We start from the raw sequence: 27,815 nt of genomic DNA, 5'->3' as shown, positions 1-27,815 counted from the left end.
CACCCTTCCATTAGCTCAGTTTCAGTTTCTAGGCTCTCTGAACAAGTCTTCAGAAACAGCTGAAGTAGGAAACGTGATCATGACATAACATTTCTTCTCGTGGAGCTGACACCAGTGGTCCTCTCAGTAGCCTCCCCCTTGCAAAGATGTTCTCAGCCAAGCTGCATTTATTGCAGTGCTCTCTACTATACAAACTGGACATCATTATGGGGTATTCTCTCTTTCTTTCTTTCTTTCTTTCTTTCTTTCTTTCTTTCTTTCTTTCTTTCTTTCTTTCTTTCTTTCTTTCTTTCTTTCTTTCTTTCTTTCTTTCTTTCTTTCTTTCTTCCTTTCTTCCTTTCTTCCTTTCTTCCTTTCTTCCTTTCTTCCTTTCTTCCTTTCTTCCTTTCTTCCTTTCTTCCTTTCTTCCTTTCTTCCTTTCTTCCTTTCTTCCTTTCTTCCTTTCTTCCTTTCTTCCTTTCTTCCTTCCTTCCTTTCTTCCTTCCTTCCTTTCTTCCTTCCTTTCTTCCTTCCTTTCTTCCTTCCTTCCTTCCTTCCTTCCTTCCTTCCTTCCTTCCTTCCTTCCTTCCTTCCTTCCTTCCTTCCTTCCTTCCTTCCTTCCTTCCTTCCTTCTTTCCTCCCGGTAACAAAATGCAGGACTTTCTAATCTTGGTTGTGTTCAGAAGATGTTGATGTTCATTGCCTTTATTTTCTTTTTAATGCAGACTGTGTGAAGAAGGAACAAACCTCCTTGAAAAAGCTGTGAGTACAGGAACAAACTGCAACTCTGTTGGGGGAAGGGAGAGAAAGGAGGGCAGGGAGATCTATCCCAACCAATTAGGAATGCCCTGTGAATTAGGCAGACATCAGTTGTACAACTTCACCCATCCTCCCCAGCCATGCCCCTGGATAAAAGAGACAACCACAATGGTAGTTAAAACAATTATCATCCAGCAGAGCTTGATTCTAAACTGCTCTGCTAGGAAGTGGCAAGGAGCATTCAGATCCTAATGCAGCAAGCAATCGCTTTTCCCTCCCCGTGGGTAGAGAAGCTCCTGGCTTTTTAGGCAATTCTGTACCTCTGAACTAGTCCTTGCAGGGCTCTGGGGTAGTATGCCAGTGGCACTGCATCCCATTATCGTCATTGCATGTCACTGGAGGCAACAACAGGAAAGAGATGCAGAAAGGACTGGGAATGAGAGGAGACATTAGCAGCAGCCTACTGCTCTGAGCTGACAAAAGCAGGAGAAGGTATTGTGAGAGCTGCTGGAGCAGCAGAAGGAGAGGAGGTGGAAACAAAGAATGCAGTGATCAGCTAATAACACAAGATAGGACCAGCTTTGCAGCACCTTTGGTCAGAAGAGCAGCACGAGTTAAATAGCAGGCACAACTGCATGCCCTATTCCCTGTCGGGTTTGATGCAGCTCGAAGCACTTAGGGCCAGATTTAAAAACAACAATTAAAAAGGGCTGTGTGTCTCAAGGAGGGGAAAAAGAAAAAGGCAAGCTTCAAGAAGCTCCTAAGCAAGCTGAGAGCCTGTCCCACTTAAAATGGAACTAAAAATACACACCATAAAAAGCACCAATACCTTTGTTACCACATTGAATACTTGCTGACATTCCTGCACCTCTGGGTCAGTGGGCACAGCCTGATTGCTTCCACACTTGCCAGCCTTCTGGAAGCCTCTTAAACACTGAGCTTCTACCACCTTTCTGGGCAACCTCTTCCAGCTGTACAGAGATCCTGTGTGTCTCCAGCTGAAGACTTTTCTCAAGGAAGCCCCAGTAGTAATAGTTCAGGGGGAAAAAATCACCAAACAACTCTTCATCATTCCTTGCAATACCCCAGGCTTCCTCTCCTCAAAGCCCTTCAGCCCTTGGTCAGTTTACCACAACCACACAGCCAAATGTTTTGAGGCTGCTGTAGCATCCTTGAAAACTCCAAGTTGAAAGAATGGAATCATGCAATGAGGTTCACTTTCTACTAACGTCAGGATCTTGTTGCCCTGTAGTCTTCCATAGTTGGCTTTGGTTGTCAGTGAAGGAAGTGAAGACTACAATCAGGCTACAAGGTTGCGGGGGGGCTGGAGCACAGCCCTGTGAGGAGAGGCTGAGGGAGCTGGAGGTGTGCAGCCTGCAGAAGAGGAGGAGGCTCAGGGCAGAGCTCATTGCTGCCTGCAGCTGCCTGCAGGGAGGCTGTAGCCAGGTGGGGTTGGGCTCTGCTGCCAGGCAAGCAGCAATGGAAGAAGGGGACAGAGTGTCAAGCTGTGCCAGGGCAGGTCTAGGCTGGATGTTGTTAGGAAGTTGTTGTCAGAGAGAGTGATTGGCATTGGAATGGGCTGCCCAGGGAGGTGGTGGAGTCTGTGTGCCTGAAGGTGTTGAAGCCAAGCCTGGCTGGGGCACTTAGTGCCATGGTCTGGTTGATTGGCCAGGGCTGGGTGCTAGGTTGGACTGGCTGAGCTTGGAGGTCTCTTCCAACCTGCTTGATTCTACATTTCTAAGTTCTTCACAAAGAGAGTGATTGGCATCAGGATGCGCTGCCCGGGAAGGTGGTGGAGTCACTGTCTCTGGGAGTGTTTAAAAGGAGACTGGATGAGGCACTTAGTGCTGTGGTTTAGTTAATTAGAGGGTGCTAGGTTGGACTCGATGATGTTGAAGCTCTTTTCCAACCTGGTTAATTCTGTGATTCTGATGAGAGAAATACCATTCTCAACCTGTTTCTCTCCATTGACTTCCTAGGAGTCCAGATAGCCACACCAGGTACAGATAGCTGCATAACAGCCTTTGAGATTCTCTCTGATGAGTTTTGTTTTGACATACAACCACCTAGGACCTTGCTGGTTCATGAAACAAAAGGATGAGGACTACCTTCTGTGAAAAACTTCATTATCATCATTCATCCCTATGTATAAAATGGATTAATATATTTCCATCATCCAGTTCCTACTACATCCCAATTATAAGCAGCTCTTGGATATGTGAAATCAAAAGGGACCATTATAATGATTAGTCTAATTTTTGTCATTACACAGCAAGTAAATGTCATCTGTGGTCTGATTTTGAGTCCCATACACACCCCTTTCCTTGTGGGCAGCACAAATTTAGCAGTGGCTGCTACCCAAGCTGAACATCAAGGGCTGCACATGTCCACATGGCTTTCTGGTGCCTCTAAATGCTTCATTATTCACTCTCCAGCCATCCTGCACTCACAGAGCTATCATGAATGTAAAATATTGAAGAATGGATAATTTCTGGATGACAAATAAGGTTCCTAAAGTGTCTTGATGTTGCTGCCATGACATTTACAGGCTCTTTCAGTAGGCTGTTGTGATGCAAGTGTTTATCATTGACATGTCCATGAGACAAAACAGACTTGAACTAATTCTTCAGCAAGATACTCAGCATTTTGATCTACTGCACAGACCCTATTCATGGATGCCTCTTTGCAGAGTGAAATAGCCCTTGCAAAGTTCTTGGGAAGCAATTGCTGTTTTTATCTTCTTTCTCCTAATCTCAGATGCTGCTATGAGCAGTGGGAGCTTGGATTGGAACAAGGGGCAACCTCATTGGTGTCTACAACTTCCTGAGGAGGGAATGTGGAGAAGGAGTCTCTTTGGTAGCTGGTGGTAGGAAGTGTAGGAATGGTCCAGAGATGCACCGTGGGAGGCTTAAGCTTGATGTTAGGAATAATTTCCTTATGGAGGGGGTGATGAAATAGTGGCATGGGCTTCAAAGAGAAGTGATTGATACTCCAAGCCTGTCAGTATTTAAGAGGTAATAACCTTTACAAAATGCTTTAATTTTTGGCCACTACTGAATACAAAACCAAATGTGCCTGCAGAAGTGCAGTGTCTTGCAGCACATAGCTCTGTGGGGCAAGCTCAGTTCAGCTGGCCCTGCATGCCTGCTTCTTCTTCTTCTTGGCTTTTCTTTCTCACCATTAACAGGACAGGATGGCAGCACAAGGGGCACTGGGTGGAAGCTGAGGCATAGGAAGTTCTGTGTAAACACGAGGAGGATTTTTTCCCTGTGAGGGTGACAGAGCCCTGGCACAGGCTGCCCAGGGGGGTTGTGGAGTCTCCCTCTCTGGAGATATTGAGGCCCACTGGGATGCATTCCTGTGTGATCTGGTCTGGGTGATCCTGCTCTGGCAGGAAGGGTTGGACTGGATGAGCTTTTGATCTTCCAGCCCCTGACACTCTGTGATTCTGTGATCTGTAGATCCCTGCACTCCAAAATAAAAGGCAAACATATTAAATGTCCAGTGCAAAAGCGACTCTGCTCCGTGCAGAGATCTTTCTCCCTTTCCCCCCACAGGAATAAAGACTTCTCTGCTGAATCATAGAGTCATAGAGTCACAGAATCAAGCAGGTTGGGAGAGACCTCCAAGATCATCCAGGCCAACCTAGCACCCAGCCCCCAACAATCAACCAGACCATGGCACCAAGTGCCTCATCCAGGCTTGGCTTCAACACCTCCAGCCACAGAGACTCCACCACCTCCCTGGGCAGCCCATTCCAATGCCAATCACTCTTTCTGACAACAACTTCCTCCTAACATCCAGCCTATACTTCCCCCAGCTCAACTTGAGACTGTGTCCCCTTCTTCTACTGCTGGTTGCCTGGGAGAAGCAGCTGAAGGAGTTTGCTTCATTTTCCTTCAGTTAAGAAGTTAAGGCCAAAGTTAGAAAGCAACTGAGATCCCCTGAATCCCAGACATGTGTCTCAAACACAAGATCATCCTTCAGCCTGGCTAAATGAGTTTGTCAACAAGCTGCTTGAAGGGCAAGATTTCATACTTGCAAAGCGCTGCCAGCCCGATACGAAAGCGAAGGAGGCATTCATGGAATTGTATATTTCTTGGATGGCAGCTTAAAAATTAGACTTAATTGAAGGGCTAAAAAGGAAGCAGTTTATTGTTAGGAACGAAGGGTTTTAAAAAAAGAATTAAAAGAAAATTCCAACTTGGGTGTAGGGCATAATTACAAAAACATTAAAGCAAATAATTGGTAGCACTGTAATTTTTTCCTCCCCAGGTAACTACCATATGTATTACACAGTGAATCATTGACTCTGTCCCTCCTCTCATTAATTACTGTGATGCATAAATAATTGGAAAATTATATGTTCCAAAAATGATTTAGTAATACATTTTATGCATCTAATAAGCACAGGCTTTTAATCATCCCTAGACATGTTGTGATAAATTCTGCTCCCCGTCTCCACTGCTCCGCCAGCTCGCGCCACTGCCGCCTCCCCGCATGCAAATGCCACCTCATGCCACGTACTTGCTAGGGGATGCATTTTGCAGGGCTTTATTCTGCTCGATGGGGTGGGGGTTTTTTTTGTGTGTGGTGATAGTTTGGCTTGAAATCCATGCAGGGGTGTTCTTAGCCACACAGAAAGGCGCTAGGAAGTTCTTCACAGAGAGAGTGATTTGCTGTTGGAATGGGCTGCCCAGGGAGGTGGTGGAGTCTCTGTGCCTGGAGGTGTTGAAGCCAAGCCTGGATGAGGCACTTGGTGCCATGGTCTGGTTGACTGGATAGGGCTGGGTGCTAGGTTGGTCTGGCTGAGCTTGGAGCTCTCTTCCAACCTGCTTGATTCTGTGATTCTATGATTGATTCTAAACTATTTGTTCTAAAGCCATAAACTATTGTTTAATTTAAATGGAAATGTCTGGGTCTGTTGTTTGCCATCCATCTAAGGCAGTGTGTACCTTGTCTTTTGCACAGCAGGGACATTGCAAAGCTGTTGCTATGTATTGAGCTGAAAGAGATGAAAATCTGCTCTATTTAATTACAAACAGTAAAAAACAAAGTACCTGAAGGGAGGTTATAGCCAGGTAGGATTGGGCTCTTCTCCCAGGCAAGCAGCAACAGAACAAGGGGACACAGTCTCAAGTTGTGTCAGGGGAGGTCTAGGGAGGAAGTTCCTGGCAGAGAGTGTGATTGGCATTGGAATGGGCTGCCCAGGGAGGTGGTGGAGTCTGTGTGCCTGGAGGTGTTGAAGCCAAGCCTGGCTGGGGCACTTAGTGCCATGGTCTGGTTGGTTGTTGAGGGCTGGATTGGATGACCTTAGTCAGATAGGTTGGACTGCATGGATTGGTTGGATGACAGGTTGGGCTGGATGCCCTTGGAAGTCTCTTCCAGTATGGTTGATTCTATGATATATTAACATGCTGATCATCTGTTGTTCTAGAGCCCCCATTACAAGAAGGATGTAGAGATGCTGGAGTGTGTCCAGAGCAGGGCCAGGAGGATGCTCAGAGGCTGCAGCAGCTCTGCTGTGAGCACAGACTGAAAGAATTTGGGCTGTGCAGGCTGGAGCAGAGGAGGCTCCCAGGGGACCTTCTTGTGGCCTGCCAGCATCTGAAGAGGGCTACAAAAAAGCTGCTGGGAAGGGACTTTTGAGGCTGCCAAGCAGTGGCAGGAGTGGGGGGAATGGAGCAAAGCTGGAGGTGGGGAGGTTCAGACTGGAGGTGAGGAGGAAGTTGTTGGTGATGAGAGTGGTGAGAGGCTGGAATGGGTTGCCCAGGGAGGTGGTTGAGGCCCCATGGCTGGAGGTGTTTGAGGCCAGGCTGTGTGAGGCTGTGTGCAGCCTGGTCTAGGGTAGGGTGTCCCTGGGCATGGCAGGGGGGTTGGAACTGGCTGCTCCTTGTGGTCCCTTCCAACCCTGACTGATTCTGTGATTCCATGTTTTTTCTTCAGGGTTAAGCCATTGTGTTTGACACTCTCCATCACCAAGTTATATGACTCAACACCTTAAGGAGCAACTCAGCCTGGAAAAGCACAAGAGCCACTGATATGTCAAGACATTATTTCAAGTTCAACCCAAGGAACACAACCTGTCAAAACTGTTCAGACTGGATTTGCTACTCTGCAGCTAATCATCCATGCTTACTTTTGGTATTGTTTACAGTTGTACTGCCTACAGAACTCTCAGGTTTAGAACAGAAGACAGGAACCTGAGCTAAGTGAAGTGGCAATGAAGTGGTTTGCTTCAGTAAACTCTTCACATAACTAGAGAGTTTGAAGTGAATTTACCCAATTATATTTGAGGCACCCACTAAGATAGGAGCTGACAACACAAGATATTAAAACTCATGATTCATTTCTAAGCCAAGCAGCATGCAGTTGAATCTGTCTTGGGTAAGCCTATTATTATTATCCTGAGTCCTCTAAATCTCTTTCTTAATTTGTTAATAAACAAACAAATAAATAAATAAACAGGGGGAAAAAAGCCCAAAGTTGACCATTTATTCATAATTTAGGTATGCCTCAAGTACCAAAGATTTATGGATCTTCATACTTCCATAATACCTTGAGCCTGGGTTGCTGCATAGTCCAATTTAATACCTGAAAGCTGTGATTCTGCCTCTGGTGAGACTCAACCTGCACTACTGTGTCCAGCTCTGTTGTCTTTGGCACAGGAAAGACATAGGATGGTTTAGGATAGAAGACACCTCGAAGATCATCTAGTTCCACCACATGGACCTGTTGGAGCAAATTCAAAGGAGGTCACAAAAATAACCAAAGAGCTGGAACAGCTCTGCTATGAGAACAGGCTCACAGAGCTGGGGTTGTTCAGCCTGGAGAAGAGAAGGCTCTGTAGAGAACTTATTGTGGCCTTCCAGTACTTAGAGGTGGCTTAGGAGAAAAATGGAGACAGTCTTTTTCAGCTGGGTGTATTGTGACAGGACAAGGGGTCCTGGTTTTGAGTTAAAAGAGAGGAGATCTAGAATTTAGTCTACGAAAAAACATTCAGTTCTTCACAGAGAGAGTGATTGGCATTGGAATGGGCTGCCCAGGGAGGTGGTGGAGTCACTGTCCCTGGAGGTGTTCAAGCAAAGCCTGGCTCAGACACTTAGTGCCATGGTCTGCTTGACTGGATAGGGCTGGGTGCTAGGTTGGGCTGGATGAGCTTGGAGGTCTCTTCCAACCTGGTTGATTCTATGATGATTCTATGAAGATTTTACACCAAGGGTGATGAATCCTGGCTCAGGTCGCCCACAGAGGTGGTAGATGCCCCATCCCTGCAAACATTCCAGGCTCTGAGCAACCTGCTCTGCTTGAAAGTGGAAAAATCTCTGGCTTTCACATGCAAATCACTCAAAGCACTTTGCATTCTATGTGGAGAAAGTGCACTTGTGCTTGAAACCTGAGCTTTTAACCTACATCCATAACTGTACCAGTGCCAGGTCATCCTCCACCAACCTGAAGACCATCTGGCATACGTTGGCTGCCTCCACACTACTGACCTCTGGGTCTTTAAAATGAAGTGATCCTGCTCTGGCAGGGAGGGGTTGAGTAGATGATCTTTTGAGGTGCCTTCCAACCCTAAAATTCTGTGGTTCTGTGACCAGTTGCATCCAAGCTGCTTAATGTGCAAGGCTGCACTAACTCCCAGACATCAGGGAGGAGCTGTGCTGTAGAATGAGAGTGTTTCAAGGAGCCTTTTAACACTTCAGCAGCAATGGACAGTAAAGTTGATAGAATCATACTGAGTCTGTTCAACCATAGAATCCTAGAATCAGGCAGGGTTGGAAGGGACCCCAAGGATCAGACAGTTCCAACCCGCTGCCATGCCCAGGGACACCCTACCCTAGAGCAGGCTGCACACAGCCTCAGCCAGCCTGGCTTCAAACACCTCCAGCCATGGGGCCTCAACCACCTCCCTGGGCAACCCATTCCAGCCTCTCACCACTCTCATGCTCAACAACTTCCTCCTCACCTCCATCCTGACTCTCCCCACCTCCAGCTTTGCTCCATTCCCCCCAGTCCTGGCACTCCCTGACAACCTAAAAAGTCCCTCCCCAGCCTGCTCCTTCAGATGCTGGGTGGCCACAAGGAGGTCAGCTGGGAGCCTCCTCTGCTGCAGCCTGCACAGTCCAAGGGTTCATGCCCATGTCCTGGCAATGCTTAGTTTATAGACCAGGGCACACTGGAATCTCAACACAAGGGAACACAAGGAGGGCAGTGGCATTTCTGAGGCAGTTCCAGTTTCCTCTGGAAAGGCTAACATGCCTATTGGATACTGCCTACCACCACAGGGAAAAAGTAAGGAAGAGGAAAAAGGCTCTGCAATGCAGTGGTGTTCATGGCCTTAATAGTAGAAAAATCCATTGAAAAATTGCTCCCAGATAGATGGGAGAAAACATCTTATCATCAGAGACTTGAAGAGCCCAGACTTATCAAAAAGAAAATGAAGACATAGCAGCACTACTTTTTCAAGGAGAAACTACCCTGAACTAACAGGCTCTTTAATCAGGCAAGTAAAGGTATAACAGAGTGCAATGGCTGAGAGCTGGGAGCAGAGAAATTCAAATGAAGAATTAGCCACGCGTTTTACACGGCGAGGGCAATGTGGGACTGGAACACATTGCCAGGGCAAGGGATGGAGTTTCCAACATGCAGTGTCTTCAGATCATCTGCAGACAACTTTCCAAGGAAGCTTTAATCATGACATCTGTCACAAAACTGGAAGCAGAGTGAAATGTTTATGCCTTCAGAGGCTGTTAATGCAATGGAAGTGAGTTAGGCAACTTAACGTGTCTTTGTGGCAGGAGGGTCTGGGGATCCTTCATTCTCACCCCAGTGGGGTCAGGTATGAAGGTGTCCCTTCAGCTTCCTTGGTGAGATTGAGTAGGATAGAGCCAAGGCAGGAGGGATTTACTGTGTCCAGCTCTGGGCTCCTCAATTCAAGAGAGATGCTGAGGTGCTGGAAGGTGTTTGGAGAAGGGCAGCAAGGCTGGGGAGGGACCTGGAGCAGAGCCCTGTGAGGAGAGGCTGAGGGAGCTGGGGGTGTGCAGCCTGCAGAAGAGGAGGCTCAGGGCAGAGCTCATTGCTGCCTGCAGCTGCCTGCAGGGAGGCTGTAGCCAGGTGGGGTTGGGCTCTGCTGCCAGGCACCCAGCAACAGAAGAAGGGGACACAGCCTGGAGCTGTGCCAGGGGAGGTCTAGGCTGGATGTTGTTAGGAAGTTGTTGTCAGAGAGAGTGATTGGCATTGGAATGGGCTGCCCAGGGAGGTGGTGGAGTCTCTGTGGCTGGAGGTGTTGAAGCCAAGCCTGGCTGGGGCACTTAGTGCCATGGTCTGGTTGGTTGGGCAGGGCTGGGTGCTAGGTTGGACTGGCTGAGCTTGGAGCTCTCTTCCAACCTGCTTGATTCTATGGTTCTATGTGAGGTTGAACTTTCCCTTTCAGAGTCTTTTTGCTTCTTTCCCTCCCTTTCCCAAATCAAATCCATTTGCAATTTCCAGGCAGAGACAGTCTCCAGTGCCACATTAGCCAGAGTTTTCACTGACCAGCAGCCAATATATGAAGCCAGTATACATTGCTTCACTGAGGCTGTCTAGATGACCTCAAGGAATGGATTTCAGGTCATGTCATGGACTGGTATTACCCAAACAAGACAGATCAAGACAAGGTTTTTGGTGTGTCAGATGTGGTTTTAATTTAGATTGAAGTGTGACAAGCTGTCAAGTGAATGCCACCAAACATTAGTGTTGCTTCTCTATAAAACACAGTATTGTGTATTACAATAAACCAAGGAACAACTCCCCAGAACTTGATTTTGGGCCTCTACAGAAAAAAAGAGTGCAAAGTTCTCCTGCTAGTACATAGATGTAGTAGCAATGGAGTGCAACAGTGAACATTTATTGTCCTATGTCCCATTGTACTGTGTCCAGTTCTGGGCTCCTCAATTCAAGGGAGGGGATTCTGCCCCTTTACCCTGCTCTCCTCAGACCCCACCTGCAGTCCTGGCTGCAGTTCTGGAGCCCCCAACACAAGTAGGACATGGAACTGTTGGAGTGTGTCCAGAGCAGGGCAAGGAGGATGCTGAGAGGCTGCAGCAGCTCTGCTGTGAGCACAGACTGAAAGAGTTGGGGCTGTGCAGGCTGGAGCAGAGGAGGCTCCCAGGGAACCTTCTTGTGGCCTGCCAGGATCTGAAGGGGGTTACAAAAAAGCTGGGGAGGGACTTTTGAGGCTGTGAGGGAGTGGCAAGAGTGGGGGAAATGGAGCAAAGCTGGAGGTGGGGAGAGTCAGAGTGGAGGTGAGGAGGAAGTTGTTGATCAGGAGAGTGGTGAGAGGCTGGACTGGGTTGCCCAGGGAGGTGGTTGAGGCCCCATGGCTGGAGGTGTTTGAGGCCAGGCTGGCTGAGGCTGTGTGCAGCCTGCTCTAGGGTAGGGTGTCCCTGGGCATGGCAGGGGGCTTGGAACTGGCTGCTCCTTGTGGTGCCTTCCAACCCTGCCTGATTCTAGGATTCTATGATTGAACAGACTCAGTAGCATCAGTCTCAGCAGCAGTGGTTCCTTTGCATGCAGTCAGTTGGATGAATCTGGCTTCCAATTCCCCATCTGGAGAGCTCTCTCACATCAATGACCTCTTCCCTTTCCTACCCTTTTGCCCCCACTCCCTTTCCTGACATCTTTGGGCACCAGCAGAAAGGCAACTCTGCTGTGTTATCAGCTCAGCTGTGGCACAGTCAGTTGGGAGGCTTCCCTTAATCACTCTGGGTTCAGGTTTACTGAAATATTTATCTCTGACTACAGGCCAGGGCTGCAGCCTCCCAAGTGGGAGAAGCCTCCTGCTAATTTGAATTTGTCAGGAGGGAGCTGTCTGGTTGCTTTTGGAGCTGGGGAGGGCAGAATAATGCTTCCTTTTCAGAGGTTATTTTTTGGTACAGTCAGCAGGCAAATACTTTGAGCAGAATTGGCTTCCTCAAACACTGTGTGGCAATGAGGTTTTCTGTCCTCTGACGGCAGCTGGAGTTGTTGAGCATTAATTCAGATCTAATGTTTTGAAGCAGGTTTTTCAAACTGAGCTGTGTAGCTTGCAGGTCAGGCTTAATCCTCTGAGATTTTCTGCTTGGGGTTTTTTTCTTACATTAGTTTTCTCTATTTTTTTTTTTTTTTACTTTCTCTTTTTCTCTTATTTTCCCTTCCCCTCCCCTTTTTCCTTTTCTATTTTCCCCTTTCTTTTCCCTCTTCCCTCTCTTATCCTCACAACTTCATTTATTTTTCATTTTTATGTCTAATGAAGCACAGAATAGTTGGAAACTGTAATTGTGGTTATGACCTTTCTTAGTGTAAAATTTAGACTGGACTCATGGGTGGCTCTAAAAGGATATCACTGCAGGTCCTGCTGTGGAGTGGCTGAGTACAGGACATGTGGGTTTGTGCATGCATGCACACACACATGCAGACATAGAACCATAGAATCACCCAGGTTGCTGTCTACAACTCCCTGAAGGGAGGCTATAGCCTGGTGGGGTTGGGCTCTGCTGCCAGGCACTCAGCATCAGAACAAGGGGACACAGTGTGAAGTTGTGCCAGGGGAGGTCTAGGCTGGATGTTGTTAGGAAGTTCCTGGCAGAGAGAGTGATTGGCATTGGAATGGGCTGCCCAGGGAGGTGGTGGAGTCTGTGTGGCTGGAGGTGTTGAAGCCAAACCTGGCTGGGGCACTTAGTGCCATGGTCTGGTTGCTTGTTGAGGGCTGGGTGCTAGGTTGGGCTGGGTGAGCTTGGAGCTCTCTTCCAACCTGCTTGATTCTATGAACAGTAGAATCCTTCTGCTCTACAAGCAGTCACTGACAGGTCAGGAAGAAGCTCTGATGCAGCCTGGAACATGCTTCACTTGGGAACCTTTCCCGGTACCTTCATGGCAAAGGATGCATTAGTTAATACTTGTACAGAGCTTTGCAGATGAAAGATCTGTGCAAGTGTGATTGCTACACTTGCAGCTGAGGAGCTCTGCTTTTCTTCCTCCCATGTCATTCATTTTGGTGCTTGATTGTTTTTCTCTTTTCAAAGAATAATCTTTTCTGTTGATGTTATTTGATTCAATGGTTTTGAGGTCTGGTTTTGGGTTTTTTGTTTTGGTTGGTTGGGTTAGCTTTTGCCTTTGTTTTTAAGTTTAAGAGAGGTTTGTTGATGCTTATCTGTTGTAGTGGTTTCCAGGTTTTTTATATGGTCACTGAATGTGTCTGCCTTATGCCAACAGATTGTGTTCAAACACAATACTGAAGTGGTTTGTACCACAGTATAGAATCACAGAATCATAGAATCAAGCAGGTTGGAAGAGACCTTCAAGCTCATCCAGCCCAACCTAGCACCCAGCCCTCAACAATCAACCAGATCATGGCACTAAGTGCCCCAGCCAGGCTTGGCTTCAACACCTCCAGGCACAGAGACTCCACCACCTCCCTGGGCAGCCCATTCCAATGGCAAATCACTCTCTGTGAAGAATTTCCTAACTGTATTCCAGATATCTAAAGACATAAACCCACAAGTGGACACTGAATAATTTTCTTGTCTGAAAGAGTACCAGAAGAAACCAGTTCATATTAAGAAGTGTGTCTCATACAAACTACTTTACCTCCAGTGTCTGTGATTAGGGATCTAATGCTGTACTGCTTTAAACCATGACAATTTCATTTCTACACTGCATCCAGGAATCACAGAATCATAGAATCAGTCAGGGCTGGAAGGGAGCACAAGGAGCAGCCAGTTCCAAGCCCCCTGCCATGCCCAGGGACACCCTACCCTAGAGCAGGCTGCACACAGCCTCAGCCAGCCTGGCCTCAAACACCTCCAGCCATGGGGCCTCAACCACCTCCCTGGGCAACCCAGTCCAGCCTCTCACCACTCTCCTGATCAACAACTTCCTCCTCACCTCCACTCTTACTCTCCCCACCTCCAGCTTTGCTCCATTTCCCTCAGGCCTGGCACCGCCTGGCAGCCTCACAAGTCCCTCCCCAGCTTTTTTGTGGCCCCCTTCAGATCCTGGCAGGCCACAAGAAGGTCCCCTGGGAGCCTCCTCTACTCCAGCCTGCACAGCCCCAACTCTTTCAGTCTGTGCTCACAGCAGAGCTGCTGCAGCCTCTGAGCATCCTCCTGGCCCTGCTCTGGACACACTCCAGCATCTCCACAGCCCTCTTGTGATGGGGGCTCCAGAACTGGATGCAGTACTCCAGGTGGGGTCTCAGTGGGGTGAAGCAGAATCACCTTCCTGGCCCTGCTGGCCACTATAGTAAATGATGAGGGAAGAAAGAAAAGAAACTTCCAACAAAAATACCCTATAAGAAAGAAAGAAAGAAAGAAAGAAAGAAAGAAAGAAAGAAAGAAAGAAAGAAAGAAAGAAAGAGAAAGAAAGAAGAGAAAGAAAGAAGAAAAGAAAGAAGAAAAGAAGAAAAGAAAGAGAGAAAGAGAGAGAGAGAAAGAGAGAGAGAGAAAGAGAGAAAAGAAAGAAAGAAAGAAAGAAAGAGAAAGAAAGAAGAGAAAGAAAGAAGAAAAGAAAGATGAAAAGAAAGAAGAAAAGAAGAAAAGAAAGAGAGAAAGAGAGAGAGAAAGAGAGAAAAGAAAGAAAGAAAGAAAGAAAGAAAGAAAGAAAGAAAGAAAGAAAGAAAGAAAGAAAGAAAGAAAGAAAGAAAGAAAGAAAGAAAGAAAGAAAGAAAGAAAGAAAGAAAGAAAGAGAGAAAGAGAGAGAAAGGCAATCACATTACTGCGCTGGAAATGCAAGCTTTTTGTTATGATCACTTTTAATACCAAACAAACCAGCAAAACCTCCTTTTTCCTCCATCATAAAAAACCCCAACCCTGACTTTGATCCCCAGCACAGCCATTGAGTGGAAAATTGAACCACGCTATAATTGCTTTCCCTGTGACCGATAAAGTGGTGTAACAAATTTTGTGTTTGAATGATAAAATCAGCAATTGGCCCCTAGCAATTCCTTCTACCATTCCTCCAAGGACACCAGCGTCCCATCAGGCTCCAGGGCTAGAGAGCAGAGGCTGAAGAGCTGCAAATCTACTCCAAGTTGCTGTTGTTGGCTGCTCGTTTTCTCTTACGCGCTCTCTTTTTTGCTGCTGTAGTTGCCTTTTTGTTCTGCTCTGTTCTGTTTTGAATAGAATGCGATGTCTGGGTGCTTATTGGCTTGATTGCTAAATGTCTGGGGTAAGTACTCCTCAGATCACCTAAAAAAAATGCAAATAAGATGAAAGCATTAAGTGGAAGCTTATAGCAGCAATATAAACGAAAACTATCCCAAATAAAATGTATTTTACTCCGGAGTAAAATCTTGTTAGAAGGAGAAAATTGCTTTCCTCATCAGCACAGATAAGTTTGTAGATGCAGAATACACCTAAGGAGAATTTCTTTCTAGGAAGGGAAGGGGGTCATATTTTAAGCTCCTTTTGATGAGGTTTTCAGGTAAGAAGCAAATATTTACCTGGCAAGCACTGAAGGGGCAAGCAAAGGTGTTTGAAACAGATGGGAATTGGAATGCAAAGAAACAATCATCTTTGTTGATTTGTGAGGCTAATTAATGAGTGTGAGCTGAGGTTATCTGAATTTACACCTTTAGCTGGTTATGAGCCTCATGTTAGGTTCTGATTTCACAAGTTCTTTCTCTTTGTTTACTTCTCCTACAATGCAGGTAGGATTCTTTTAGTCCAAATCTTCAAAGGCATTTTCAACTTCTCTCTCAGAAATTCTCATGAGCTCTACCCCAGGTTGCACCTAGCTGCACAGTCCCCAACTACCTTTGCTGGTCTGGTTTTCTTGTAGCTAATGAATTTCACTTCAAGGCACAGTCACCCCTGCTTGATAATCGTCTACATTATTGCAGCTACCTGAGGAGGTGGGAAAGAGCAGATTATGTTGTGGATTTTCCCTCCTTGGCTTTCGTTTGTTATCATTTTCTCTCTTCTGCTCATTTGATACCTTTTTGCTTTATCTATGCTTAATGAATGTGCCAGACTGCTACTTCCAGGTGCATTAAAGGTGTGGAGGTGAGCGTTCAGCTGGTGGAAACTGTCACTGCTTCTCGTTTCCTTGGTGACAACACAGATGCAATATTCCTTTCTGCATTTGCCTCGGTTTAGGTCGTATTGCTGGATGATTTAGCCCTGCCTACTCTAAGGGCAAAATAATGACCAGGAAGGCTGTTTAGCCTGCAGAAGAGGAGGCTCAGGGCAGAGCTCATTGCTGTCTACAGCTACCTGGAGGGAGGTTGTAGTCAGGTGGGGGTCAGTCTCTTCTGCCAGGCAAGCAGCAAGAGAAGAAGGGGACACAGTCTCAAGCTGTACCAGGGGAGGTCTAGGCTGGATGTTAGGAGGAAGTTGTTGTCAGAGAGAGTGCATTGGAATGGGCTGCCCAGGGAGGTGGTGGAGTCTCTGTGCCTGGAGGTGTTGAAGCCAAGCCTGGCTGGGGCACTTAGTGCCATGATCTGGTTGATTGTTGAGGGCTGGGTGCTAGGTTGGACTGGATCTTGGAGGTCTCGTCCAGCCAGGTTGAGTCTATGGTTCTGTTCTGTGATTCTTTCCCTCTCCCCATCCTTATCCTTGTTAAGTTGTGTGAATGCAATAAAGCTGCCCTATGCATTTGACACTGTTTGTGCCTTAATTCTGCACCCAAGAATCTGAACCTCCCACACTCAGAATTCCTCTGGACTGGGACATCTTTCCTCCTCTATATAAACCAAAGTGGTTACCTGTCACAGCCATGCAGGGCACTCCTTATATGCTGAGCCATGAGGGGCTCATGAACAGGACTTTTATCACCTTGTAGGATCCTTTGTATGGTAGAGCTCTCTAGGGTGGCATCCCTTATTTCAGCACATCATTATAGTCTCCCTTGGGCTCTAGGAGCCCATCCAACTGTGAGCAGCAGATCCTGTGTTACACTGGGGAGTGCAGCAGAATGAGAAAACAGGGAGCAGGAGCTGGTTTGTGGCACCACAGTCATAAATGATTGACAAAGTTGAGGTTTGGGGCAAATTGCAAGGAACTATGAAACAGAAGGTGTGGATTGGGGAGCTGGGGCTCTTCAGTTTGGAGAGGAGGAGACTGAGTGGTGAACTCATTCATGTTTATAAAGAAGTAAAGGATGAATGCCAAGAGGCTGGAGCCAGGCTCTGCTGGGTGATGCCCCAGGACAAGGGGCACTGGGTGGAAGCTGAGGCATAGGAAGGTCCATATAAATATGAGGAGGATTTTTTTCCCTGTGAGAGTGGCAGAGCCCTGGAACAGGCTGCCCAGGGGGGCTGTGGAGTCTCCTTCTCTGGAGTGATTCCAGACCTGCCTGATGTGTTCTGTGTGATCTGCTATATAGGTGATGCTGCTCTGACAGGAGGGGTTGGACTGGATGAGCTCTCAAGGTCCCTTCCAGACCCTAACATTCTGTGATTCTGCAATCAGAAAGTCCACATTTGCCTGCTTATAAGGGGAACATAGTGGAGAAATGGACATGAATTATTTCAACTGTGTAAGTTTGCTGTGTCTTAACTCCTTAATTAATTCCTTAATTAATTTATCTGCCTTAATTCCAGTGGAACAATAGGTCATAGAAGGGTATGGTAAAACTTGCTGTGCTTTGCTGCTGTTTCTTACTTTCTATGCTACACTACTGCAACTTGTTACATTGATTACCTCCTCCTGGTTGCTTCTATGATTCCCAAGACAACTAAGCACCATCAACACTCAGGGAGTGCTGAAGCACAAGTGTACTTAGTCTTTAATAACAAGCATGTCTTGGGTGAAGTTGTCTGAAATAGATGTTCACTATGGCTTAAAAGCTTCCTTAGAGGCTGTTAGCTTTGTAGGCAGTCTGGGATAACCTGGAACCCCTCAAACCATGACATTTGTGATTTCAGAAAGTTAGCAGTATAAATTAAAGCCACAGCTCTAAGAATTAAGAAAGACATGGCCAGAGCAAGCCTGCAGTTACAAATAATGGCTTTCCTTTCTGTCTCTGTCTAATGGCTTTGTGAAATCAGTAACAAAATCAGCTCCCAGTGTGTGCTGGAAATCAAAGCAAACATCCTACAGCAAATATGCCACAACAACCCCAGGCAGCACTACAGGCTGGGGACAGACTGGCTGAGAGCTGCTGGAAGAAAGGGACCTGGGGGTGCTGGGAGATAGCAGCCAGCAGTGTGCCCAGGTGGGCAGCAGAGCCAATGGCATCCTGGGCTGGCTCAGGAGCAGTGTGGGCAGCAGGACAAGGGAGGTTCTTCTGCCCCTGTGCTCAGCACTGCTCAGGCCACCCCTGGAGTGCTGTGTCCAGTTCTGGGCTCCTCAATTCAAGAGAGATGTTGAGAAAGGAAATGAAGCTGGGGAGTGTCCTGGAGCAGAGCCCTGTGAGGAGAGGCTGAGGGAGCTGGGGGTGTGCAGCCTGCAGCAGAGGAGGCTCAGGGCAGAGCTCATTGCTGCCTGCAGCTGCCTGCAGGGAGGCTGTAGCCAGGTGGGGTTGGGCTCTGCTGCCAGGCAAGCAGCAACAGAAGAAGGGGACAGAGTCTTAAGCTGTGCCAGGGCAGGTCTAGGCTGGATGTTGTTAGGAAGTTGTTGTCAGAGAGAGTGGTTGGCATTGGAATGGGCTGCCCAGGGAGGTGGTGGAGTCTGTGTGCCTGGAGGTGTTGAAGCCAAGCCTGGCTGGGGCACTTAGTGCCATGGTCTGGTTGATTGTTGAGGGCTGGGTGCTAGGTTGGGCTGGCTGAGCTTGGAAGTCTCTTCCAACCTGCTTGATTCTCTGATACTTTGCCCTATGGAAGTGTTTGCTTTTCTGAAGCAATCTGAGATGCAAGGCTATTTGGGAACAGCCCTGCTGGATATCCTTGTCTGGGAGCACAGAACCATTTAGGTTGGGCAAGAGCTTTAAGATCATTGAGTCCAATCTCTGTGTGGCCCATGGAGAAATATATCCCACATGAGGAGTTCTTTTGTGAGCTTTGGAGATCAGTAGATAAATAATGTCCCAGCTTCACCCAAGGAGCCTCCTGCTGCTTCTCTGTGAGGTGGCACAGAGAGAAACCATCTTTAAGGATGAGAGAGGCATTGGCCCACAGGCTTTTGGGAAAGGTGAGTTCAATCTGTGGTAGCTCACCTACCCATTCCCATGGTCTGCTGCAATTCCTAGCTGGGTAGGGCAATCCTGATGTGAACTCTTGCAAGCACAATTAGATGAATTCAGGAAACACTGCAGGTGTTAACTTTGCAGAGCAGACTTGTACAAAAAACACATTGGAGGATTTTATGTATTGATTAAGTGGAGTAATATTAATATATCTTTTGCCTCCAGTTAGTTTCCTTCTTCAGAACATCCCCAGTTGGGAACCAAGATATTTTCCCTTATTCCAGCTGAATACTAATGCCATAAACTTTGGTGTGACTGTTTGACCTGTGCCTCTTCTCTCTCCTGTCTTTTACTTCATACTATTTATTTTGATTTATCTGGTTCTCCAGAGATAATAGTTTCACTTCCCCCATCCCCCCCCATTCTCTCACATGTCCTCCCACCCTACCACTGACGCAGCGGCTGAGGGTAGGCAGCTCTGTCTCCCTTGACCCCGTCAACATCAGACAGCATTTTCAAACCTCAGTCATCTCTGACAGCCTTTGAGCAGAGAAATGAGACAGTCTCCCTGACACAAAGGCTTTTGGCCTGGGGTGAAAAAAAACCTCCTTTTGAAACAACAACAACCAAAAAATTCCCTCAGAAGGCTCCACACACTGCCCAGCTTTCCATCCACCCTGCCAGGCAGCCCCTCTCTGCCCCCTGAGCTTTCAGAGACTGCAGACTTGCTGTTTATTGTTGGCCAAGCACCACACCTCAGGTGCTCTGCTCCTCTGCTCTGCACTTTTGCAAGAAATAATGGCAGCAGTTTACATACAGCAACTGTAACACCTGAGCATGCAGATAACTGGCCCAAAGCTTGCTTTCAGAGCTTGCTTCTGCATACAGAAACAGGCTGCAGAGGTGGGCACAAGCCAAGATCAGGAGGTTTAACAAGACCAAGGGCAAGGTCCTGCAGCTGAGTCGAGGCAATGCCAAGCACAAATACAGACTGGGCAGTGAGTGGCTGAAGAGCAGCCCTAAGGAGAGGGACTTGGGAGTGCTACTGGAGGAGAAGCTCAATGGCAGCCAGCAGTGTGCACTTGCAGCCCAGAAAGCCAAGCAGAGCCTGGGCTGCAGCAGCAGAAGTGTGGCCAGCAGGGCCAGGGAGGGGATTCTCCTCCTCTGCTGTGCTCTGCTGAGACCCCACCTGGAGTACTGCAGCCAGTTCTGTAGCCCCTGGGACAAGAGGGATGTGGAGATGCTGGAGTGTGTCCAGAGCAGGGCCAGGAGGACGCTCAGAGGCTGCATCAGCTCTGCTGTGAGCACAGACTGAAAGAGTTGGGGATGTGCAAGCTGGAGCAGAGGAGGCTCCCAGGGGACCTTCTTGTGGCCTGCCAGGATCTGAAGGGGGCTACAGAAAAGCTGGGGAGGGAGTTTTGAGGCTGTGATGGAGTGGCAGGAGTGGGGGGAATGGAGCAAAGCTGGAGGTGGGGAGAGTCAGAGTGGAGGTGAGGAGGAAGTTGTTGATCCTGAGAGTGGTGAGAGGCTGGAATGGGTTGCCCAGGGAGGTGGTTGAGGCCCCATGGCTGGAGGTGTTTGAGGCCAGGCTGGCTGAGGCTGTGTGCAGCCTGCTCTAGGGTAGGGTGTCCCTGGGCATGGCAGGGGGGTTGGGACTGGCTGCTCCTTGTGGTCCCTTCCAACCCTGCCTGATTCTGTGATTCTATGATAAAAGATATCCTGAAGAAACATGGGACACTCACCTGGAGTATAACATCCAGGATTGATACTCAGTGAAGAAACTGAGGCACTGGGAGAGTGGTGCAGACAGCTCACCTCTGCCCTTCCCTGCCTGCCCTTTCTATTTGGTGACATCACACAGAGTATCAGCCTCTTGTCAAAACAGAAGCTCTCCAGAACAGTAGGACAAGTTAAGTTAATGCCCCATTTTTTCCAGTTCCCACTTACTCTAATGAAGAGCTGCTTGCCTGGATGCAAAATTTATCACTTAGCATTCCAAAATATACCCCTATGAATTCCACTGTTATTGATGCCCCGCTTCATAGAGATGGAAATTATGGGCACAGCAGTAGGGAGGAGAAGGAAAGTGAAAGTATTAAGTCCCACAGTGTTGGCTGAGATGGGACAGCTCAGTTGCAGTAATCTGTAGGTATTGTTCCAAGCTTTCCATCAAAGCAGACACATTTGGTGCAATTTTCACCTTGCCACATGGAAGAGATGAAGGCTTTTGCCTGCCATGCACAAGAATTCCATGTTACTCCTCTTGGTGGTGGTCTGCTGAAGGTTTGTGCTAGGAAAGGCTTTCTTAGACCTTCTGCAGTGCTGCCTCCACCAGACAAATCCAGGCTGGCTCTGCATTTGAAGAGTTTAGGCTGCCATCAGCTCCCAACAGCAGCCCAAAATGAAAGAGTGATCTGAATATCTCCCAGCGAGAGCGCAGACCTTTGATGTTCTTTCTCTTGTAGCAATTGTTTATGACAAGAGCACCAAGGGGAAATACCACCATCCTGATTTCCTCATGTTTTCATCCTTTTGGACTCAGATCTGTTCTGATAATACCAACAGCAGCATTTGACTCCATTCTTAACCCAGTCAGGCTGCTGGGGAGTAAAGCCAGAGGCTTGAAGTACAAGGCAGAGCGTTTATGGCACGGTATGGGTGTGCCTGGCAGCTTAGCTGCTACAGTGTGTGTGAGTCAGCTGCAAGGTCTGCCTTTAAACCCCATCTGTGACTTGGGATTTCTTTCTCACCCAAGGCTGCAGGGTTATCAAAGGTGGGTGAATGGTTGCAGAGAAATGCCCAGACAGACTCATTCTCTCCAAGAGTGTGCACATCTTTATTGAAGGAATCCTTGCTGAGGAGGGAAGTGGAAAGTCCCACTCAAAAGGAAAAGGCAACCTCATGCCACAGCTGGGACCAGTCAGACCTCCTTTGCCAATGTTTCTGGGTTGTTCTTTTATCCACCATGGAATAATAAAAAATAATTATTATAAAGTCTCTTTTGGTGCTTTTTTGGGGGAGGATGTTGTTTTTCTTTTTCTCTCTCCCATTTCTCATGCAGCAGTGCTGTCAGTATTTGTAGAGCCTGTAGTGCCTGTGGTGAGTTTGGATTTTGTTTTGTAGATCATAGAATCATGGAATCAGTTTGAGTTGGAAGGGACCACAAGGAGCAGTCAGTTCCAACCCCCTGCCATGCCCAGGGACACCCTACCCTAGAGCAGGCTGCACACAGCCTCACACAGCCTGGCCTCAAACACCTCTAGCCATGGGGCCTCAACCACCTCCCTGGGCAACCCATTCCAGCCTCTCACCACTCTCCTGCTCAACAACTTCCTCCTCACCTGCACTCTGACTCTCCCCACCTCCAGCTTTGCTCCATTCCCCCAGTCCTGGCACTCCCTGACAGCCTCACAAGTCCCTCCCCAGCAGCTTTTTTTGTAGGTCCCCTTCAGATCCTGAGTCAGTCTGAATTTCTGGCACTGTTTCTACTGGATAATGAAGTGTCAGGACTGTTAGACAAGTGCTGGTCAACCAGAAATGAAACAAACACAGATATAGCTGCAGTAGCCCAATTCACATCTTTTGAAGACTTCATCTGACAAAGGAACAAAAACTCAGCCAAAAGTCAAACACTGAGAGGGTTTTTATTATTATTATTGTCTAAAGAACAGAAAAGGACAAAGGAGGTAGGCAGATTGAAACAAAACCTGGAGGTCTGAAGGGGACATTTTCAGTTGCACAGAATTCTGCCATTCTCTGCTTGTTGGTTGCACCTGACTGGTGTTGGCCAGCAGAAGCTGATCTTTTGTGTAACACAGGATTTGTTTTGTCAACTAATGCATCAAAAGCAAGATAAGATCTTCTGGTCTTTCCAGAGACTTCTCTTAAAAACAAGCATTTGAGCTTCCAAATCTCTCTTCACATTTTTTGCTCTTCATAATTTTTCTCTCTTATGGGGGCAAAGGGAATTCCAGTGGCCCAACAGGCAGAAGCTGCCTGGAAGGTATTTATGACTTCACATTTCCATCATTCCTTGATGAGAAGATTGTTTGCTTGCTTTTTTCAGCTTCTTCCTTTCCACTACTTCAAAGGAGGCTGGTAAGGGTGTTTTGAGACAACCTTCAGCACAGCACAGAACCACAGAATGTCAGGGGATGGGAAGGGACCTCCAAAGCTCATCCAGCCCAACTCCTCTGCCAGAGCAGGATCTCCTAGACCAGATCACACAGGAACACAGCCAGGCAGGTCTTGAATATCTCCAGAGAGGGAGACTCCACAACACCCCTGGGCAGCCTGTGCCAGGGCTCTGTCACCCTCACAGGGGAAAAAAATCCTCCTCATGTTTAAATGACACTTCCTATGCCTCAGCTCCCAGCCAGTGCCCCCTGTCCTGTCCCTGGGCATCACCCAGCAGAGCCTGGCTCCAGCCTCCTGCCACTCACCCTGCACATATTTGCCAGCAATGCCTTTACTTCCACAGCTTTCCTCAAGAGAACTTTCATGCTTTCCTGTAGCTTCAAAGAAGGCTGCTGGACACGCTCATCCTTCACCTTTTAAATACATGAAGAATTTCACTGGTTGAAGCTTAATCAGGTTTTTAGGGACTCAGACAATCATAGAATCAGTCAGGGTTGGAAGGGACCACAAGGATCATGCAGTTCCAGCCCCCCTGCCATGCCCAGGGACACCCTACCCTAGAACAGGCTGGTTTAAGTTGGTGTCCAATATGGAAGTTTTATAGTCATGACCACAGTTGGTTAAAAAAACACCCTCTTACCTATCTGATAGCATAAACCCCCAAGGTTAAAAAAACACCCTCGTACCTATCTGATAGCATAAACCCCCAAGGTTAAAAAACCACCCTCGTACCTATCTCATAGCATAAACCCCCAACTTGGCCATAAGAGAGCCAAGCTGAAGCCGTTTCAGAAGCATCATCTCCTCCTTCCCTTCCTCCTTCTGAGGTGTCTCCTGACCAGCTCTTGTGATAGTTGCAGTTTCTGGTTTGTTTGTGAGGGTTTTTTTGTTTGCTCTTTATGGAGTCAACAGCCTTAGCAGGAGTCACTACATGCCAGGTTACTTACCTAAGCCACAGATGACAGCAAAGAGTATTTAGCTAAAGCTGCTTTCCTCTCCCCTTCACGTTCCTATTTACTGAGGGATGTTTTCTCTGGGGGAAAGAAGAAAAGGCAAACACATGCTCCTTTTCTTACAGTCCAGGCAAAGAAGCTGATGCAGAACAACAACTAGGGTATGATTTATTGATCAAACTTCATTCTCTGAGCAGTAGTTAGCATCCAAGCACTAATAAAAAGAAGCAGGCAGCTCTGCTTGCCTCCTCAAATCCTGGAGCTTGCTGTTAATTCTCCTGAATACATTACCTGAATCAAACGCATCAGGCTGCTCTTGGCTTTGTCCCTTGTTAAGCCCCAAGGTATGATTTCCATGGACCAGCACTGGAAAATACCTAAATATTTCTCCCTGCTGCCATCTCCCCAGCCACTCCCAGCAGTTGAATCACAGTGTCTTGACTGTATTAGGCTCCAGGGGGTAAGCTTGTTCAGTAATAGCCCTGACCTTTTCCTGGTGTTGTCATTCCAAATGACATTTATGGCATAAACAAGCAGTGACACAAAACTGACAGGTCAAGTTGCCATCTGAGAGAAGAACCACAAAACAGAAAGGAAAAGACTTCTAAACCCATTCCCTAAATAAAAATAAAATCAATATCTCCCTTCAACTTCCAAACATTCACCCTTTAGGTGGCAAAAATTACTTTACTGGTTGAGAAACCTTTTCTAGCCTTTATTTCCCACAATGTGCTAGCCTCCTGCTTCTGCAGCCTTTAATCACCCTGTCTTCAGGCTGGGGGAGAGCTGCTCAGCATTCATGCTAACAGCCTAGAAAAGGTAAGTGGCTCACAAACATGAGTGGAAACATTAATTAGCTACATTTCATCTGCTTAAATGTGCTTCATCTATGCTGGTCTGGCTCTGGTGAGTAGAAGTCACTGTGTAGTCTGAATCATCTCAGCTTTGCTTGGGAGGAATCTCTTTTGGGTGCCTACATCTCTCAGTCTGCTACACTAAAAGATAAGGTGGAGAGTTTATTTCATAGAATTTCATAGAATCAGCCAGGCTGGAAGAGAGCTCCAAGCTCAGCCAGACCAACCTAGCACCCAGCCCTGGCCAATCAACCAGACCATGGCACTAAGTGCCCCAGCCAGGCTTGGCTTCAACCCCTCCAGCCACACAGACTCCACCACCTCCCTGGGCAGCCCATTCCAATGCCAATCACTCTCTCTGACAACAACTTCCTCCTAACATCCAGCCTAGACCTCCTCTGCCACAACTCCAGACTGTGTCCCCTTGTTCTCTTGCTGCTTGCCTGGGAGTAGAGCCCAACCCCACCTGTCTGCAGCCTCCCTTCATGTAGCTGCAGACAGCAATGAGGTCACCTCTGAGCCTCCTCTTCTCTAGGCTAAAGAATTCCAGCTCCCTCAGCAAGATACTAGAATTGCAGGTGTTTAAAGTCAGAAGAGATGGATCCTATCCTATGTTCCTATCCAGGATGCATTCACCACTTGCCAAGGCTCCTAAGTTGTTTATGAAAACAGTTGTCCTGATTCCTAAAAGCTTCAGTTAAGATCTCACATTGGGATAGGCTTGGGTTGATGGTGCAGTACAGAACAGGGATTTGCTCTGGATGCAAGCAGGCAGAAATGCTCTTAGCTGTTTCTGTAAGGCTTCCACTCCCAATGAGCAGCTCTCTCAGATATTGCTGCTGGTGACACTACCTTCTTGGGTGGAACCTTTGGGAGGTCATTCTGAGAAAACAGACTCTCTTCCAGGAGTGTTTAAATATGAAGATATTGATATTCCCTGCAAAATGACAGGGGTGAAAACTCATGTCTGCTGACTTCTACTCTGATGATCAGGTGACAGCACTTAATGTCTGTCACCACTGAGTCCAGCCAGCTATGCAGTGGGGGAGGAGGGTGGCAAAGGCATAGAATCACAGAATCAGTCAGGGTGGGAAGGGACCACAAGGAGCAGCCAGTCCCAACCCCCTGCCATGCCCAGGGGCACCCTACCCTAGGGCAGGCTGCACACAGCCTCACACAGCCTGGCCTCAAACACCTCCAGCCATGGGGCCTCAACCACCTCCCTGGGCAACCCAGTCCAGCCTCTCACCACTCTCCTGCTCAACAACTTCCTCCTCACCTCCAGCCTGACTCTCCCCACCTCCAGCTTTGCTCCATTCCCCCCACTCCTGCCACTCCCTCACAGCCTCAAAAGTCCCTCCCCAGCAGCTTTTTTGTAGCCCCCTTCAGATCCTGGAAGGCCACAAGAAGGTCCCCTGGGAGCCTCCTCTGCTCCAGCCTGCACAGCCCCAACTCTTTCAGTCTGTGCTCACAGCAGAGCTGCTGCAGCCTCTCAGCATCCTCCTGGCCCTGCTCTGGACACTCTCCAGCATCTCCACAGCCCTCTTGTCCCAGGGGCTCCAGGACTGGGTGCAGTACTCCAGGTGGGGTCTCAGCAGAGCAGAGGAGGAGAATGTAGGCACAATGCAACAGAGGGTTATCTGTGCACTGCACTAGCTGTATCTGCCAAAGTGTGTGCCTGCATGCTGCATTCAGCTTTCAGATGTTAAAGTAACCTGCTTCCTGCACCCTGACAAGAGCTGGTTGCACAGGGTTGCACTCCAACTTGTATGCAAGCATGGTATCCAAGGCAGATGTCCAGCTGCATCATATCACATAGCTTCCCACTCTTTCTTCCAGCAGCCACTTCTCTGCAAAGCCATGGTAGGACCTTCCCAACCATGAGATCCCTCTTCAGGAACCTTGCTCATTTATCTCCTCATGCAATGTTAATGGCATATTATTAAACATTCTGAACTTAATTGAAACAGGGTTTGTTTTTTGGGAGGGGGAGGATAAGGAGGAAGGCAATGAGTCATTAATTGAAAACCAACAGACAGACAGCAAAACAAATCCCATCTGCCTTGGAGGGCAATATCATCAAGCTCTGGGCACTATGTTACAAACTCAAGAGCTATTTTCACCCTTGAGCCATAGCTACCACTAATGATGGATGAGACCAGTCAACAGGGCAGAATCTGTCCTGAACATTCAAAGCTAACTCCAGTTAGAAGTGACATACCTTTTTGAGAGGGCAAAAGTGCTACAGTTCACTGCTGTAGACATATTTATGCATAAAGATATTTATACACACATCCATGTGTGTAAGCTTGCTTATTGCATATAGAATTCTGCTCTTGCTGACACAAGGACAACTTGGGCATTTCAAGAGGCTTTATTCTTAACTTCAGGAAGCTTTGTTCTTAGCATGCATTCGATTTTCTTTAGATTTCTTTGCTTATCACCTGAGGAAAAGCTTCCATTGTTCAGCTGCAGGTTCATGTGGATGGGTGTTCATCAGCAACCACCCAAACACCCACACGTGCAAACCTAAACCCAAACCAGAACCACAGAAACACTCAGGTTGGAAAAGACCCTCAGGGTCACCAAGTCCAACCAATAACCCTACTCTACAAGGTGCACCCTAAACCATATCCCCAAGCAGCATATCCAAATGATTTTTAAACACATCCATGGGTGGTGAGCCAACCACCTCCCTGGGCAGCCCGTTCCAGTGCCTGGCATTCTTTAATGCCAGGCAAATGGTTATGACTAGAGTACTTAGCTTAAAATCTATGTTATAAAGTGAAGTTTATTCAACTAATCTAGGAAGCCCATGTTACATTTTATTTTACTTTCCATTTTTAATCACAGAATCATAAAATCAACCAGGTTGGAAGAGAACTCCAAGATCATCTAAGGAGAGGCTGAGGGGGCAGGGGTTTAGTCTGGAGAAGAGGAGGCTCAGGGCAGACCTCAATGCTGTCCACAACTACTTGAAAGTTAAAGGTACAGATTAGGCTGGACTGACTCATAGAATCATAGAATCAAGCAGGTTGGAAGAGAGCTC

The sequence above is a fragment of the Pogoniulus pusillus genome, chromosome 7, assembly GCF_015220805.1.
Source record: "Pogoniulus pusillus isolate bPogPus1 chromosome 7, bPogPus1.pri, whole genome shotgun sequence".
NCBI classification, from domain to species: domain Eukaryota; kingdom Metazoa; phylum Chordata; class Aves; order Piciformes; family Lybiidae; genus Pogoniulus; species Pogoniulus pusillus.
The sequence above is the reverse complement of the archived record's forward strand: the minus strand, read 5'-3'. Positions refer to the sequence as shown.